The sequence below is a fragment of the Sciurus vulgaris genome, assembly GCF_902686455.1.
Source record: "Sciurus vulgaris genome assembly, chromosome: 12".
Taxonomy (NCBI): domain Eukaryota; kingdom Metazoa; phylum Chordata; class Mammalia; order Rodentia; family Sciuridae; genus Sciurus; species Sciurus vulgaris.
The window spans coordinates 58839893-58857022 of NC_136473.1; the positions used below are offsets into that span (position 1 = coordinate 58839893).

The window sequence follows — 17130 nt, forward strand, 5'->3', positions numbered from 1 at the left end:
GCTTGCGAGGCAAGCACTCTACCAGCTGAGCTATCTTCCCAGCCCCTAAATTCATTTTTTAAAAAAGAAAATGATATGCATTGCTAGCAAGATTATTCTGCTTTTGTTCTACTCAGCCAAGATGAGGCATAGCTTTCCAAAAGGAAAACCTTAAAATACCATTAATTAAAAGACAACTTTTGCTAGATTTTATTTTTCTTTCTTTTGTCGTTGAGAGCATAGACAAAGATATCTTCTTGTGATTAAAATTTTTATCAAATTTTATAGTAAGTAATGAGACTCCATTTTTTTTTTTTTTTTTTTTTTTCATTTAGTGACAGTTTGGCCTAACTTACCTTCTAGTGCGAATGTTTATGTGAGTTTTAGTCTCAGAATTATTTAAACTCTTGGCAGTCTGTTTGAAATTAACTAGGTTTTTAAAATCTCAAGAAGTTTTAGGAATACTTTGTGTATAATAGCAATCTTATTTTCCAGCTTTTTAGATTGCTAATATTAATATTAGCTTCTGTCACAGAACAATGCTAACAGGTTTTGGAAATAGGTTCTGTGGTAGGCACTGAAATAATACTATCATAATAAAGCCTACCCCTTCCCTTCTGCAATTTTATAGCTGGACTGGAGCTAGCTATAAAGAAGGCTAGCAAAATTAGGATCTTGTTTGTGAATGGAGTATGAAGAAAGGCTTTTGGAATAGCAAAGAAAATTCTAGAGCAAGGGAAAGCTTTGAGGATAAGATGATTGAGCTGTGATTTTAAGAAGGATTAGATCTTGTCAGTGATGAAGCATTCTAGATAGACTTAGATACATGGGAGTGTGGACCAGTTGGGAAACAACTTGTGGTTTGACCCTGAGAAATTATGTGGTGTGAAATCCCAGAAGATCAGACTGGAAAGGTTGGGAAGGGCTGCTGTTCTTGCTGAGAAGTAATATGAATTTTATCATGAAGATTCATTGAAGGGTGTTCAATGAAAGTTTGATATTATCAGGTTTGTGTTTTAGTATAAGTGTGATGGATTGGTTAGCATGCTAAGTTACATCATGAAAATCAGTTGTGATGGTATTGGTGAGAAAGTTGAGGCCTAAACTGTGACATGGTAGAGAGAGGAAAGGAGCAGAGTTAGGAGGAAGTGTCCAGCTTTCACTTAGTGCCTAGTCTGTCTAAAAGACGTTGTTCTAGCCCTTTGCATGTGTCCTCAGTCATTAAAGCAGTTCTGAGGCAAAAGTGATGATCTATTTATTGGCCCCCTGCTGTGTGTCTGGTCTTAATCTGGCAAATGCCTAATTGATAATATTTATAATAATCCTGCAAAGTTGGTGGTCTGGTTCTTGTTTTAAAAACGAGAGTGAGGCTTACAGAAAAGTTACTGAACTCTGACCCAAGGGCCTAAAAGCTAGATGATATTAATGACATTTGTACACTGATCTGATTCTAGAATTAACTACTTCTTACTATGACAGTAAGGTGTAATGCCAAGGAGGACAGAATATTTTGAGATGACAACTAGGTGTAACAGTTTGGGCCACTGGTGAAAATGGTACCTGAGTAGAGAGGAAGTGGGCGGGAAGTGACTGTAGAAGGAAGTATTGTATGGTGAATAACAAATTTGGTTTTTGACATACTGTATTTGGGGTACATTGTTAATATAGATTTTTATGAAATTATATAAATTTGTAGCTAGAAAAGATTCATCACAAAGATAATCTTGGATGGTGTTTTTTGCTTTCACTTTGGCTTTTTTAAATGAACTGATCTTATTGTCCAATTTTTTTTTTTTTTTTTTTTAAACAAATGAGACCTAGCTGCTCTTCAGGATTAAATGAGTAACAGGTTTAGGGATTGGGTCAGTGGGACACTCTTTTCTTGTGGGTATCATCATGTCCTGCTTCATTCCCATATTCATTTCTTCCATAGTCATCTTCATTTATATATACCCACAGTTTTCACAGTAATGCAAAATTAACATGTCTACTGTCATTTTCAATTTCCAATTAGGGAATGGACATGGAAAGATGGGACATTTCTTAAGTCTGACATAACCTAGAAGGAGAAGCACAAAAGGGATTAGATCTTCTAAAGGCTAATAACATTTTTTATTACATTTCTCTGCTTTTAAATTCAAGATCTTAAAAAAGCTTGACTGAAGTCCTTTCAAGGTGAGAAGGGATAGAGAAAACCTTTGTTTTTTTGTTTTGTGTATTTTAGTAAAATTTCAAGATATTTCTCATGACTTAGTGGAAATAACTTGAATTTGAAGTCAAAAGCCTGCAGTTTTGTCTCTGTTGGCTGGTTGCTATCTCTGAAACTGTTTCTTTATAGATATGATACGGATGGTGAGAATACTATCAGGGAATCATTATGGGAATTAAATGAGGCAAGGGCAGAAGTATTCTTGAACTATAAAGTATTAGCTAATGTTTAACAAAATGCAAAATTTTGCTGTGCAGATTAATGTATCTAAAGAAATAAAAGGTAGTAGTAGATACTCAAAATTTCTCCAACCTCCTCTTTTGTTCTAACTCCCTGGTAAAGACATATTTTATGTTTTTTTTTTTTCATAGAAAATTAATTCAACTATCATTGGAATGCATCTGAATGCAAAGGGAAATTAGACAAGTGTTGTCCTTAAGGATCTTCTATTCTTATACGGGAGATAAGACATAGTCATAACACAGGAGAGAAAAATCCTATCCAAGGATAGACAAAATGCTGTGTGGGTGTAAAAAGAGATGAACTTCCTTTTCACTTGAACAACAGGGAATGTGGCAAAATGACAAAGTGACTTTTTGAGCCAGCTCTCAAAAGACAGGTAAAAGGTAGGCATGTGATATGAGGGGGATAGGCCTGGGGTATAGCATATAAGTGCAAAAGTGGGAAGAATGAGACGTGTTTGTAAATCAGGGAGTAGTTTTGCCCGAGAGAATACATTCAGAAAGGTAAGTCAGGGGCTGGGGATATAGCTCTCAGTTGGTAGAGTGCTCACCTTGTGAGCACAAGGCCTTGGGTTCAATTCCCAGCACCACCTCCCAAAAAAAAAAGAAAGGTAAGTCAGATTCAAGAAGGGCCTCTGAGAGCTGTGAGTTCTAGAGATTAAGTGTAAATTTTTGACCAAGAGGGATAATATAAGCAAAGCTATACTTCAGAAAACTAACCATGATTTGAAAAAGCAACTACTGGAGGCATTCAGTTCCTGAATGGAGGCAGAAATAGTAAACATTGAGAAGAAAATTTAAACAGTGATAAAGCCAGCAGTTCAAATGGAAACTAATGTTATATGATTGCACTAAAGAATTCTGACTATCCATACCACATCAATAAATGCTCTGGGATACCACCGTACTTGTTGGAATGTGATGTGGTACCTAAAATTATTTTGACTATATGAAGAAAGTCAGTAGTTAAGGAGAAATAGGTGAAAAGTACAAATGTAATTCAATGGAAGTTTGAATTTTACTGTGTGCCAGAGTTCACATTTTATAAAGAAGGTTACATAGACACAATTCTGGCTTTAAATCTCTCACAGTTTGGCAAAGACATTCTATAATTTTTTAAGTTGACATTAAAGTAGAATTAGAGAACCAATATGGTAAACCCATAGTTTAGTAGTTTATTAACACAGTTAGCTTGCGTAATATATATGAATTTTTTTTCCTTTGGAAATAACATAATTCTGTTCTGAGTACAGGAGGTCAACTTAGTACTTACAGGAAATAGTTAATTTTCAGTGTTTTGAACAGCTAAAAAAGCAATGTATATCATGCATTACTGTGATACCTACTAGGTCAAAAACTAAACTTTTTAGTTTTTGATAATTACCAGCTCTTTGTAGAATTACTTTCCTAAAATCAACCAGAACTTCTAATTAACTGTTGTTAATGTTTTAGGAATTTTTGGATCTTGTGATTCTGTCTGAATTGAATATGACTAATTAATTATATGTCTTTGATTACTTGCGAAAGAACAAGATTAGTGATGAATACAGTTTCTTTGGACAGACTTTCTCTAAATGTGAAGTTCAAGGGTAGTGGTTAGTTAATATAATAAAAGGGCCTCTATCTGTTGAAAAGATGGGAGCTACTGGATGAGGCTCTTAATTCCTATGCCCTACCTGTTACATCTCAAAGCCTTAATTTTCAGCTTAGTGTAATTAACCTTTCTCAGTCAAGGTTCCATGAAAATATTAAGCTCTGAGGAAAATGATTTGAGTGACTAATGTCTCAGTTCTCCCAAGGGAGAATACATACATATTCTTTACCTACAATGATGAGTTAGGGTCAAATTCTCTTCTGTTTGTTTCCCTTGGCCTCCTTTTTTCCCTCTATTATCTCTCATTCACCCACAAGAACTTAGTAAAGTTCTGGACTAGAGAATTGGGACCAGAAAATGACTGTGGATTGATGTGAGAATTATATATCAGATCCTTCTCATTTGTTTAGTTTAGCTTTATCTTTGATGTTTACAGTAACACTTAAAATTATTTCATAGCTAATTCTCTGTCATTAAAAGGAAACTTTGAGAGAATATTTAATTGTAACTAATCCTCTTAAAGTCTATAGACCTCCTCATTTTAAGGATTAATGCCTAGAGTACTTTGCACTTAGAGATTCTTCTTATTCTGATTTTTCTTTTGAGCTAAACCAGATGTAGAATCAGGAATCTTGAATTTCAAACCCTCACTGAAGTTTTAGAAAGGGTGTCTCAAGGACCCCTGAACATTCCCCTTTGGACTCTTTGAAGAGCATCCAAAATGACCCTTTCTTAATTTTACTTACTTACTTACTTACTTTATTTGGTACTGGGAACTGAACCCAGAGATGCTTTTACCACTGAACCCCATTTCCAACCCACTTCCTATAATTTTTTTTTTTTTTTTTTTTTTTAATTTTGAGGCAGGATCTCCCTAAGTTGCTTAGGGCCTCGCTGAGTTGCTGAAACTGGCCTTGAACTTGTGATCCTTCTGTCTTAACCTCCCAAATCTCTGGGATTACAGGTGTATGCCATCGTGCTTGAACTTGATTATACTTTAACCAAGCAGCATACTGCAACATTGAACACAAAAGCAAATGAAATAATCAAACTGTATTCTATTAAATGAGATATCAAATGGATTTATATGAGTTTGTTTTCTGCTACTATAACAAAATGTGGGAGGCAGACAACTTTATATAAAAAAGAGCTTTTTTCACAGTTCCGAAGTAGGGAGCAGGCTTCTGCTCAGTTCTGATGAGGCCTCAGGGCAAATGGCATTACCCTGGTATAATTCTCCTGTGACATATAATCAAGGGATTCCATGAGAATCACCTTAATCTTTTCTAAGAGCAGTACTCCCAAGATGACCTATGAGGCTCTACTTATTTTTCCCCACATTTTTTATTAGTACATTATAGTTGCACATATTGATGGGATTTGTTGTTACATATTCATACATACATACAATATAACAATATACTTTGGCCATTTTTACTCCCCAGCACTTCCACCTCCCTCCTTACTTTTCATATCCTTGGTCCTTTTACTCTACTGATCTTCCTTTGATTTTTTAGGAGATCCACCCACAACCCTTGTTTCCTTTTTCCTTTCTAGCTACTGCATACAAAAGAAAACATATGACCTGTAACCTTCTGAGTTTGACTTTCTTTGCTTAACATGATAGTCTCAAATTCCATCCATTTTCCTACAAATGCCATAATTTCACTTTTCTTTATGGCTGAATAAAACTCCATTGTGTATATATACCACATTTTCTTTATCCATTCATCTTTTGATGGACATCTAGGTTGGTTCCATAGTTTGGCTCTTGTGAATTGTGCTGCTAGAAACATGGATCTGCATTTTTCACTGTAGTAAGATGACTTTAATTCTTCAGGGTAAATACTGAGAAGTGATATAACTGGGTCATATGGTGGTTCCATGTCTGGTTTTTTGAGGGAGGCTCCACTCTTTAAAGATTCCATCACCTCAACAGGATCACACTGAGGACAAAGCTACCAACATGTAAACCCTGTGTTTATGGACAGAACACATCCAGAACATAGCAGGTTTTATAAAAATGTGAACCATTGTCATTCTAATCAATATATATGTTCTTTTTGTTTTGAAAAATAATTATTTTTATAAAACGTTGCTTATTCTACATATAATGGCTTTTAATATATTTTAAAATGAGTTCTAGAAACTAAAACTGAAATAATTTAGTTATTTAATATAGTAAATCATGGTAGATCCTATATAAACAAAATCTTTTCAGGATCTTTGACAATTTTTGAAAGTTTAATTAAGCAACCTTTGAAAATGACTGCCATAATTTGAGGGAAAGAAAATGGCTGAGAACAGAACTTCTCTTGTCTTTTTACCTTTTCCAGATAGCCTAGCAAAGAAACCTTGGAGGTTGTCCGTTGGATAGGAATTGATAATTTCTTGTTTTCTGGCCCTTCAATGTAAGTGGATATGCCTAGCTTTGCTTGCAATAGAGAAATCTTTGTTTCTCTCTCTTTTTTTCCCCCTTTAATTCTTTCTCTTTCTGTAGTTTGTCTTCTTTCCTCCCCATGAAGAAGTCATTATTTGGAGGTTGGCATTTAATAGTGGGACTTTGCAAGTCACAGAAGTGGGCAGAGATTATTTCTAATTTCTTTTATTATTATCATCTATCAGTGGAAGGGGAAATGGAGGTCTGGTAACCTTTTCATGCTTAATATATAAAACTTGCCCAATGTTTAGGTTTGTGAACCGTCCATCTATCATACATTGTTGGTATAACTAGCTCTGCCTTTCAAAAGATCAGATTCTCTGCTTTGTAGTTTCAAGGTACATTTGTGAGTTTTCAAAATGTTACTTGATATATGAATTATATGTTCACAGAATATGTGAATTATTAAAATAAATTATTTATACCATTCTATAGTAAATGAATTTTCAGTAGTTAGTTTCTTTGATGACTGTAAGTCCTTGATCACCAACTGTTTTGGAAAGGTACTTTAGCTTGACCATAACTTGAGTCTGATTTTTTTTTTTTAAGAGTGCATAGCTTTAGTCTTAGGTTGTGGGACTTAAGAGATCTTGTCTGCTGTATAGTGAAATGATTAAAACCAAAAAGAAACAGTTACTATTTTTCTGGGTGTCATAATCTTTTTTTTTTCAAATATGTATATATTTGTAGTTGTAAATGGACACAATACCTTTTTTTTTTTTTTTTTTTTTTTTTTTTTAATTTTTATGTGGTGCTGAGGATCAAACCCAGTGCCTCACACGTGCTAGGCAAGTGCTTTACCACTGAGCTACAACTCCAACCCTGGGATTTATAATCTTAAGAAAGTTATTTTAACCTCAAGTTTGTTGTCATACGGAGATGTATTCTGTCTGCCCCATATTTTTTATTCTCTGCTTGTCTGGCACTTGGGTCCTCGTAAAAGGTTTGGCTGGTGACTGCAGTTCTCTTCAGATTTGTTTTACAGTAAAGCTTTAAATTTAATAATTAAGTTGAATTAACTTGCACTTTGTCATCTGTAATTATTTACATGCTTTTGTGTGAGTATAGTAATTTGCATACAGTTGCTTTTCCTGTATTTGTGAATTTTTATCAGGTGTTACTCATGAATTAGAGCAGCGTTTTGCTAGACATTAAAGTTTGGTATCTCTGTGTAGGTTCTTTTATCAACTATGAAGAGAGGCTTTAATTGAATAGCATCTCTCTTGTCTATTGATGTTAAGAAATGAATTACAGAAACTACTTTACTCCAGCTGTCACAACACACAGCTGCAGCCATACCTGTTCTGCAGTCTTTGCAACTTAATTTTGGACATGCTTTCATGTGTTTGTAAGATGTATCACCAGGTTTCCCCGTCTGTATTCAGCAAAGTGCATGTTCACATGCACATTGGTGCATTGCCTCTGAATTAACATTGGATATTCCTGTTTTTAAAAGTTCTAACTAAAGCTAGATGAGTGTCAATGCCTGTAATCTCACCTACTCAGGAGGCTGAGGCAAGAGGACTGAAATTTGAGGCTTGCCTGGGTAACTTAGTGAGACCCTATCTCAAAATAAAAAGGACTAGGTATTTAGCTCAGTGTTAGAAGTGATAGAGCACCTGTGGGTTCAGTCCCCAGTACATCCTCGTCACACACACACTTTCTCTGTCTCTCAACCCCCTCCCCCAAAGGAACAATTCAACAGTTGGTCTGGGGGTGGGTATTCCTTGTGTAGAGAAGGTAAGACAGGTTCAGAAAAATCCACAAGGCAGTATAAATAACCATGAACAGCACCGAGTAGTAATTAGGAAGCTGAATAAACAAATATAGCATACTACCCATGTTAAAGATGCCTAAAACAATTCTCGTATAAAGAAGGCCTATTCCTTTGAGCATTTTTAGTTTTTGAGATGATTCACATAAGAAAACAGATGACTTCTGTTTTCTGGTAATCCTTCAGGGTTTTGCTATAATAATGCTATTCATGTAGGAAGAAATAAATTTTATTAATGAGTTTTGCAAATACAGTTCTTATCTTTCCTGTGGTAATACTATGCTAAACACAGAATTATTTTTTCTTATTCAGAAATAGTCTTTGGTTCTCGTTTATTTAAACATTTTCTCAAGCCTTCAATTCACACACTCTCCCTTTGAAGATATTGACTAGATGAATGACATAAATGCCAAGGAAATGGGTGTCCCATTCTCTTCTTCAGATTTTAGTGGAATTGACCTTACATTGCTAGGAAAAAGGTAGAGTGGGTTTTTGTGAACCTATTATGGTGGGTACCAGTAGCCCTGTAGTGGTTCTCTATTAGACTTCTTAATGCTGCTTTTGGTTCCTTTCATAACCTGGTGTTTTAGCAGTTTTTCATCACTGTGACCAAAAGACTTGACAAGAACAATTTTGGAGAAGGAAAAGTTTATTCGGTGTTTATATTTTCAGAGATCTTAGTCCATAGATGGCAAACTTCACTGCTCTGGGTCTGAGATGAGACAGAGCATTATGGCGGAAGGGTGTGGAGGATGAAAGCAACTCAGGACATGGCAATTAGGAAGGGGAGAGAGAGAGAGAAAGCGCGCATGAGCGAGAGCGCACTTCACTCACCAGGAGCAAAATATAAACCCAAAGAAAGGCATGCCGCCAGTGACCTACCTTTTCCAACCTGCTTATGACCCAGTTAATCTGTATCAGTTTAAGGCTCTCATAACTCATTCATTTCATCTCTGAAAATTGTTGCATTGTCTAACGCATGAGCTTTAAGGGGCATCTCATACCTAAACCATAACACCTGTTGTTCCCCACCGCCCCCCTTTACACTGCATTATGTGAACACTCTCATGTACCTGTGCCCTTGCACTTCCTCTTTCTTCTTTTAGTATCCTGGGCTTTGTGGTATATGTCTATCACTTCCTTTTTTCAGACACTTTAAACTGTTAACTTCTGGACTGTTTAAACAAATTCGATAGTCAAAATTAGTGGCAGTGCTAATAGGGTAGCACTAACTTATTTGCACATAAAAATCAAATTATTTGAAGTGTCTCTTGCATCAGGCGTAGACATACATATTTTTTTTTCAAATGTAACTTATAGTCTCATCTAGACTAAAATGTATAAGCAGCTTTTAAGTATGTTTAATACCATAATAATTATATTGTTTACATAAATAGACATTTGAGTCTAATTTTGTTCTTAAGAAAGTCACAGTTACCTTACTGTTTCAAAGGGAACTTTTGCCTTTGGGAGTTCTACTTGAATTATAGCACTTCTTTTTAAGTAGGTATTTTGGCCTTAGTTTGAATAGTGTGTTTTTATTTTCAAGTTTTACATCCCTGAAAAAAAGGAAGGTTTTCTGCTGTTTCCACATTGCCAGTTAACCCAGCAGTGATATTTCTATCAAAATTTACCCTTTAATTCATTGACATATGAATTTGAGTCAGTGTTGTTTAAAACATTTCATCAACATTTCTCATGCATTTCATCTTCTTGTGAATAGTGATATGTGATCCCTCTCAAGCTGCGTTGTTGAGTCTTAACTTGGTTAAAACAAGTTCACTATAAAGTTGTTGGAGAGGAAATGTGGCCTGATTGCTTTTCTTTTCTTTTTTAAAAATATTTTTAGTTGTAGAAAGACATGATACCTTTATTTTATTCATTTGTCTTTTTATGTGGTGCTGAGAGGATTGAACCCAGTGCTTCACACATGCTAGGCAAGCGCCCTACTGCTGAGCCACAACCCCAGCTTAGTCCCGCCCTCAGCTTTTCTAAAGGCACTCTCCCCTTTAGCATCACTCCTCCTTGCCCTGTCTTCTGATGGTAATTGTGGGAGGGGTTGGGAAAGAATTTTGCCTCCACCAAACTTTCTTTACCCCAGAAAGTAGCTGTGAACTATTCCTCTTCCTTGCTTTTGAACCCTCCACACGCCATCCTAGAAACTTGTGGGATCCCAGCCTTTCAGTCCCTTAAGTACTTCAAGTTTAGATTTTTCTGAGTTGTTGCTTGACATTATTTCATAGGAACCCCCACTTTTCTCTCCACATAAATATTGTTTTAAGAAAAATTTATTTCCCAGATTTTTGTTTAAATGTTTTTGATCTTGTATAATTTCCCTGTTCCTTCATTATAAAATTATATACAGATTCATTGACTCTCATGTTTATTGTCTGTATTATTTAGGGATGTGTGTGTGTATGGTACTTAGAAATACAACTAGTACATAATATACTATTTCAGCGACTTCTTGTTTAAGGTGCATCAAATCCATAAAAGCCCACTTTAAACAGATTTATCGATTACTTTCTCTATGCCAAATACTATGACAGTTGCTGGTAATAGGAAGATAAATATGGCACAAATATTACCTTTAGTTTTACCTGAGGTCCAGATAAAATGGCCTAGGCCTGGTTTGTGCCAGTTCTTCCAAGTCTGGTGAGGCAGACACATAATTCTAAATAGCAAATGCAGTATAATAATTTAGCAGTCTCATAATGAATTGGAAAGATCTTAGACCCTATAATTTGGTATTAGGGTTTTATATTGTGTTTCCTTCTGGGCTCTTGCTAGTATTGAAGCACCACCCCACCATATTTTATTTTGTTTTTAAATAAAAAAATGCATTGTTGGTTTTTGTGTCTTATTTCTTGAAAGTGGTCAATAAAAGACTAAGATTTGATGTGGACAATGTTTTAATGAAGAAAGTAAAACATTAAGTATAGATTGAACTAAACTACTAAAAATATCATTTAAAACATTGTACTATTTTGTACACAGTTTTCCTGAAAATAAAATGTTTTACTTGGTAACATTTATTGATTCTTAGGAGCAGGAATATGGCACTCTTAGTTCAGCTTTTTCTTAATTTTTATGTTTTTATTTTTTACATTTGGAAACCTATATGATTTCTTTTTTCATTTGAGTATACTGATGTTTCATCTAAACAACATACCATCATTGTTTGAAATAGTTTACCAAAATTTATGACCTACAAATTATAAGGTAATGTATTTTTAAAAGAGTAAAGTAATAAAGATATATAGTTATGGGTATAATTATATTTCAGAGATCGAGTTTATTAATGGTGAGTTTGTAGAATAGTTTTTTAATGTCCTTTCTGACAATCTACACCAATATTTATATTTAATTCTTTTTAATAAATCCCATGTAAGGTAAACCCAGTTTGATTTTTTTTAAATGTATTAAAGCTATTATTTTGATAAAATTTGACATACTTTTTGAATTTCAGAAAGTAAATGTGGACCTCTTTGCCACTTAGACATTAGCTGTCCTGTTTTTAGATAGAGACTGCTTCTTGGCAAGCAGATTCTTGAAGTATTGCGAATTACTTTGCAAACAGAAAGAAAAAAACAGGGGCAGTGGGGTTTCCATGGAAAAGGAGACAACTTTAACGAGGACAGTTCTGGGTTTTGATGAACTTGAACCATCCTGAGTGAATGTATTTTCAATCATGTAAGAAATGCCTTTGGTTTTGATTCCTGCTGGAAAGCAGCCTTGTTGCAGAAAAACTGCTGTGTACCTTTTTCACATCAACTCTGGTTATTTGGAAAAGGTATTCTGGTCTGACTCTGCAGTTCTTCCAGATTTTTGAGATCATATTGATATTATTAATGGAGTAACATCATTCTTTACTTATGTGAAATTCTCTTGTTAGAAAACTAGAGTCAGTTAAGAGTTCTGTCTAGCAAGAACCATTCTTGCTAGTAGAACTCTTATTTCCAGCATAGCCATTTTTTACTCCAGGTAAAATAAATTCTTTTCTTGTGGTTATAAAGTTGTGTGCTGCTTCTAAATAATTTAAGCAGTGTAGAAAAACATAGAAAACATAAAAATACCTAAGATCCTACCATCTAGAGGTAATCATCAATTAAGTATTTTTCATGTGTAAAATGGATGTTTTTCAACTTTGTATTATAAACAATTTTGAGAGAACACATCATGACATGATGCTCTTTTTTCCCCTCTAACAATTTTACTGAGGTTGACGTGGTTTACCCATTTCAGGTATTCATTTTAATGGTTTTATTTTATTCACAGGGTTGTGCAACCATCCCCATAATTTTAGAGCATTTTCTTCATGCCAAAAGTAAATCCTTAAACTATTACCCCCTTTCTGTACCCCATCCCTAATTCCTCCATCCCTCATAGCATCCGTTAACCACTAATCTACTTTCTGTCTCTAAACATTTGCATATTATGGACATTTCATATAAATGTAATCAATCAGTAAGTGGTCTTTTGCATACACTTAATGTTTTCAAGGTTGATACATTGTACAGCATTTATCATGCATGGCATTTTGAAAAGCAAATATTAATGAAAAGCATGTATTAGCTGTGTGTGGTGGTACATGCCTGTAATTCCAGTGTCTCAGGAGACCGAGGCAGGAAGATCACAAGTTTGAACCAATCCAGGCAACTTAGACCCTGTCTCAAAATTTTACACAAAGGGGGTTGGGTAGGGATGTAGCTCAGTGGTAAAGCACCCTTGAGTTCATTCTTCATACTGCCAACTTGAGCGCGCGTGCTCACACACACGTATTCGGGTATTGAGGCGTGCTTTCCAAGATTTAATAATGGACTCTTGTTTAACATTGTATGAATATGGTATATAGTGAAATTAATGACTGAATTTAATATTTATTTATTTTTTATTTTATTTTATATTTTATTTTATTTTATTTTTGCGGTGCTGGGGATTGAACCCAGGGCCTTGTGCTTGCAAGGCAAGCACTCTACCAACTGAGCTATACTATACCCCAGTCCTTAATATTTATTTTTAAATAAAGAGATTAAAGGCAAAGAGTCTATTTAGTTTTTAAAAAGTCAGGGTCTTAAAAACTTTATAAATTGTGTACAGGAGAACTGTGTAGCTGTTTTCTATGCCAAAATTGAATGTAAGTAGAGATGAATGCTGACCAAATTGTGAAATCTCTGAGGTTTTTTCTCTTGGTTCCCAAGCTCAGTTTTCTTGACCAGAATTGTCCTACCTCCTCTGCCTTCATTTCCCCCGCCACATCTAAGAGAATTAGAGAATTAGAAACTTCAGACTATTGTGGTTCTTGTAATTCTTTTTTTAAAATTTATATCATATAAAAGTAGCAAAAAAGCAGACATGGTCTTTGAAAGTCTTTGTTTTATACTTTTAGAATGAAAATGCTTTTCATAGTTTAAATGAGTTTTAGTTCTTTACACGTGGATGTGGGAGTGAAATTTTGTGTTTCCCTAAAATGATCTGAGGCATCCTCATCATTGAATATACCCTCTCCCAATGATTTGGGTGCTTTTATTATTTCTCCCCAAAACTTTAATTTTGTAGGCTACCACAGATCTGTTTTTCTCTCTTTTGGCCACTCTCATCAATAGTAAAAGAAATTAAAATGAACTCTCATTTCTTCTTGCCCAAATAGGAGTTTGGACTTCTTAGCCTAATTTTAATATTGCACTAAAACTTTTTTCCTGTCTCTACACAGATTTTTCATGTTTCTTAGAAATGTTGGTATTATCCAGTTTTATATGTTTATTTTCTTTCAGATCTTTTGAAGTGACTGATAGGAAAAAAAGCTTTGAAGTAGGAACTAAGAACTTCTAGTGAGACAGGCAGAACAGTTGTCTGGGGATTAATAGTAACTCTAATTGAGTATTGGCTGCCAGAAAGTTCCATTTGATGCAAAAAGAAGCATGCCAGTTGCCCAAGAGAAAAATCAAGAGACAGAAGGGGGGATGTGCATGTGTGAACACTTCCCTGTGGAGGGAGGAGCATTTAGCACATTGAAGAGGGGACAGTGTACTGAAGCATAGTGAGCAACTAAGTGTGAATGGGATGAGATAGGCACAGGAATTACTGAGTTTTAGTGTTTACATTAAGAGCAGTGGGAAGCAGTTAAAAAGCTTTTTCTGAGAGAGATGATGTGATCTGGTTTAGTTATTAAAATGTCACTGGCTGCTGTGGGAAAGGGGACAGATACTGAGATTTGAATAGATATCTTTACTAGGAGATGCTGTTGCCGTTGTCTAGGCTGGTCTTCATAATTTCTGAGTACATATCCTAATGTGTGTTTATTGTTTGTATATACGTGTGTATTTTGGTGTTGACATATATAAAACAAAAATAAAAAATAAAAACAGAAGAAATGAAAAGAAATAGAAGTGCTACTAGTTTCTTTCCTGCCCCAATGCATTTTAAACTTCTTAGCACTAAACACTACTAAACATGAGGTCATGAAACAAGAATGATAGCAATGGAGATAGTTTGGAGAGAGAAATTACGAATTTGTATTGACAGGATTTGGAAGTTGGTTAAATGGTAGGAGTAAAAAGTAAGGGGCAAGGAGGGTCTTGTATTTCTAGTTTGAGTGCTGGTTAGAGGGTTAACGTTGTCTAGTAAGAAGCTAATCATGTTTGTTAAAATATTGTTCTTTCAGAATGTGGTGTTTTCTTTGAGTACATACTACAAAAGGCAAGGGGGCATGGTAAGGTGATTTGATGGACAGGTCTTGATCTGTACTTAGGTTGAGGAAGCAGAGAAATTAATGTGGGCACATGGGTTACTCTTGCCTTTTAGAACTTTTAGGATATTACAATATTATAGGCTCCTCAATTTCTGTTTGTCTCAAAGTTTCTTTAGCCGGAGGCAGTCATTCATTCCACAGCTAGAAATAAATGCTTTACAAAACAGTGTGAACTGAAGAGCAAAAGACTATTTATTGTCTGTGCATCATAATAAATTACTAGCAATTTATCAATGGTTTAGCCATCGTTGACATATTTGCTTAGAAGGAAATAAAATGCATTTGAAGCCCTAAGTTGAGGGACAATTACCGAAACAAGAGAGGGGTAAAGCCCAAACATGTATTCAGTTTTGCATAAGATTGAGGGGGAAAAATGAGAGAAGTTCTGGGTGATGCCCAATTCTCTATTTCTTGATGTAGAGAAAGTGTTTTTTTTTTTTTATAAAAAGTGTACATGTTTTGAAAGAAATTTGAAATGATACTTATAAAAATGTTTCAAAATTCAGGTTGTTTAAAATGCTGTTTGTTTTGCATAAAATTTAGTATTTATTATTCTCATGTCTCCAGCACAGTGCCCTGGAATATGGTACCTGCTTTTTTTGTTTTTGTTTTGATGCAGGCAACCATAGCACTGTGGTGTTTGTCTCCCTTCTATTCCAGATACCTTAGAACAAATGCAAGCACCTTTACTTTTACTCCTTTTCAGTCATAAGGGAAGTTGCTGGAAGCCTTATGATGGTCAGAAGTGTGCACACCACTAATTTGGGTGCTGATTTCGGGTTCACTCACTCAGTAGGCCAGCTTTCCAGAGACTGCAAATCAAATCCAAATCAGTTCTTCAGCAAACCTTATCTCACTTAATCTGCAGATTAAAAGCTGAGATGGGTAATATCCCCATTACAGATTGCCTTGTGACTAACTGCTAATAGTAGAAACCTCTGATGTTAGAAGTATGAATGTTCTGGGTCTACTGTAGTAATTATATACAGTAATAAAATATAGTAATACTGATCAAGCCTAAACAGCCTGTCATTTTTCTAATACTAACACACTTTTTTAACCATCTTAGTTATGTTTGTTTTTGTGGCTCATCCTAATTTCTGTCAGCCCTAAGCCTCTATAATATGGTTAATTTAAAGAGAAATGTCCTTTGTTTAGTAAAATGTAAGGTAGATGAATTATAACTGTGCTGAAATCATATTACTGAATTTATTCAACCAGGACAGTGAATCTTTTCCCATATTTTACCCTTCTCTGACTGAGTGAAGAAGGAGTTAATGGTATCAATATTAAGCAGGAAGTGTGGTTAGCCTTATGCATATGATGGAATGAATAATTTAGTATCTTCGGGAAATACAAACTGCAGTAGAATTCAAGCAACGTTATCAGAATGGAGATCAATATTTTACTTGTTAGTTTGAAGTAAAAATCAGTGGAAAGAAGATGCTTAAAGATACCAAGTGCAAGAATGTTACTTAATAGTTAAATTGTGAAAAAGATGGAAAGTTCTTGGTTAGAAATGTTTTGTCTTATGCAGTAATAATGGTGTACCTGCATTCTGGCAATTGTCAGATGACTTTTTTGCTAAAATGATTAGTAATGGGATGTGGCAATTTCTTTGCTGTCAGAAACGAGATACTCTTTCAGGTTTTTCTTGTAAGTTTTAAAAAATTGTCCTTATGTGTTTTTTCCTTTAAATATGGATTAAAGGAACTAAAGAGTAAAATCTGTGAAGTAGGCATGTTTATTTAATAAAAGTTTTATGGAAGTAGCTGTTTATAAACATTAGTAAGACAGGATTTTTAAATGCGGTTTGTCTAAACTTATTGAAATGTTTCTAGAATGTTTTTCTCCTTTGATGTGATGTTATTAGCTTGATAGACATTCTACATATATATATGTCTGGTCTTTATATCTTATATCATTATTGTAAATATTGTGCATGCAACTTTAATAAATTGGGCGGTTGGAAGTGCTTAGTAAAGGTGACATTTTTCAATCTTATTTTGTGTTTGCAAATACCTGCTGTATGTAATATTTTTAAAGCAAGATTTAATTTGGGTTATGTTGTCTATTTCTAAAAAACGATGAAAATTTCTTTGATTTTAAGACATTTTCAGATGTGCATTCTTCAAATTGGT

General features: G+C 34.7%; 1 protein-coding gene and 1 long non-coding RNA gene across 11 annotated transcripts in view; both read left to right on the top strand.

Moving 5' to 3' along the window:
- Positions 1 to 17130, top strand: part of ENAH (ENAH actin regulator) — a 144170-nt gene that overhangs the window by 86429 nt on the left and 40611 nt on the right. The window lies entirely within an intron of this gene.
- LOC306641579 lies at positions 311 to 12286 on the top strand. Its single transcript, XR_013758203.1, has 2 exons — positions 311 to 2709; positions 4031 to 12286. It is a non-coding gene; the product is annotated as an uncharacterized lncRNA (long non-coding RNA).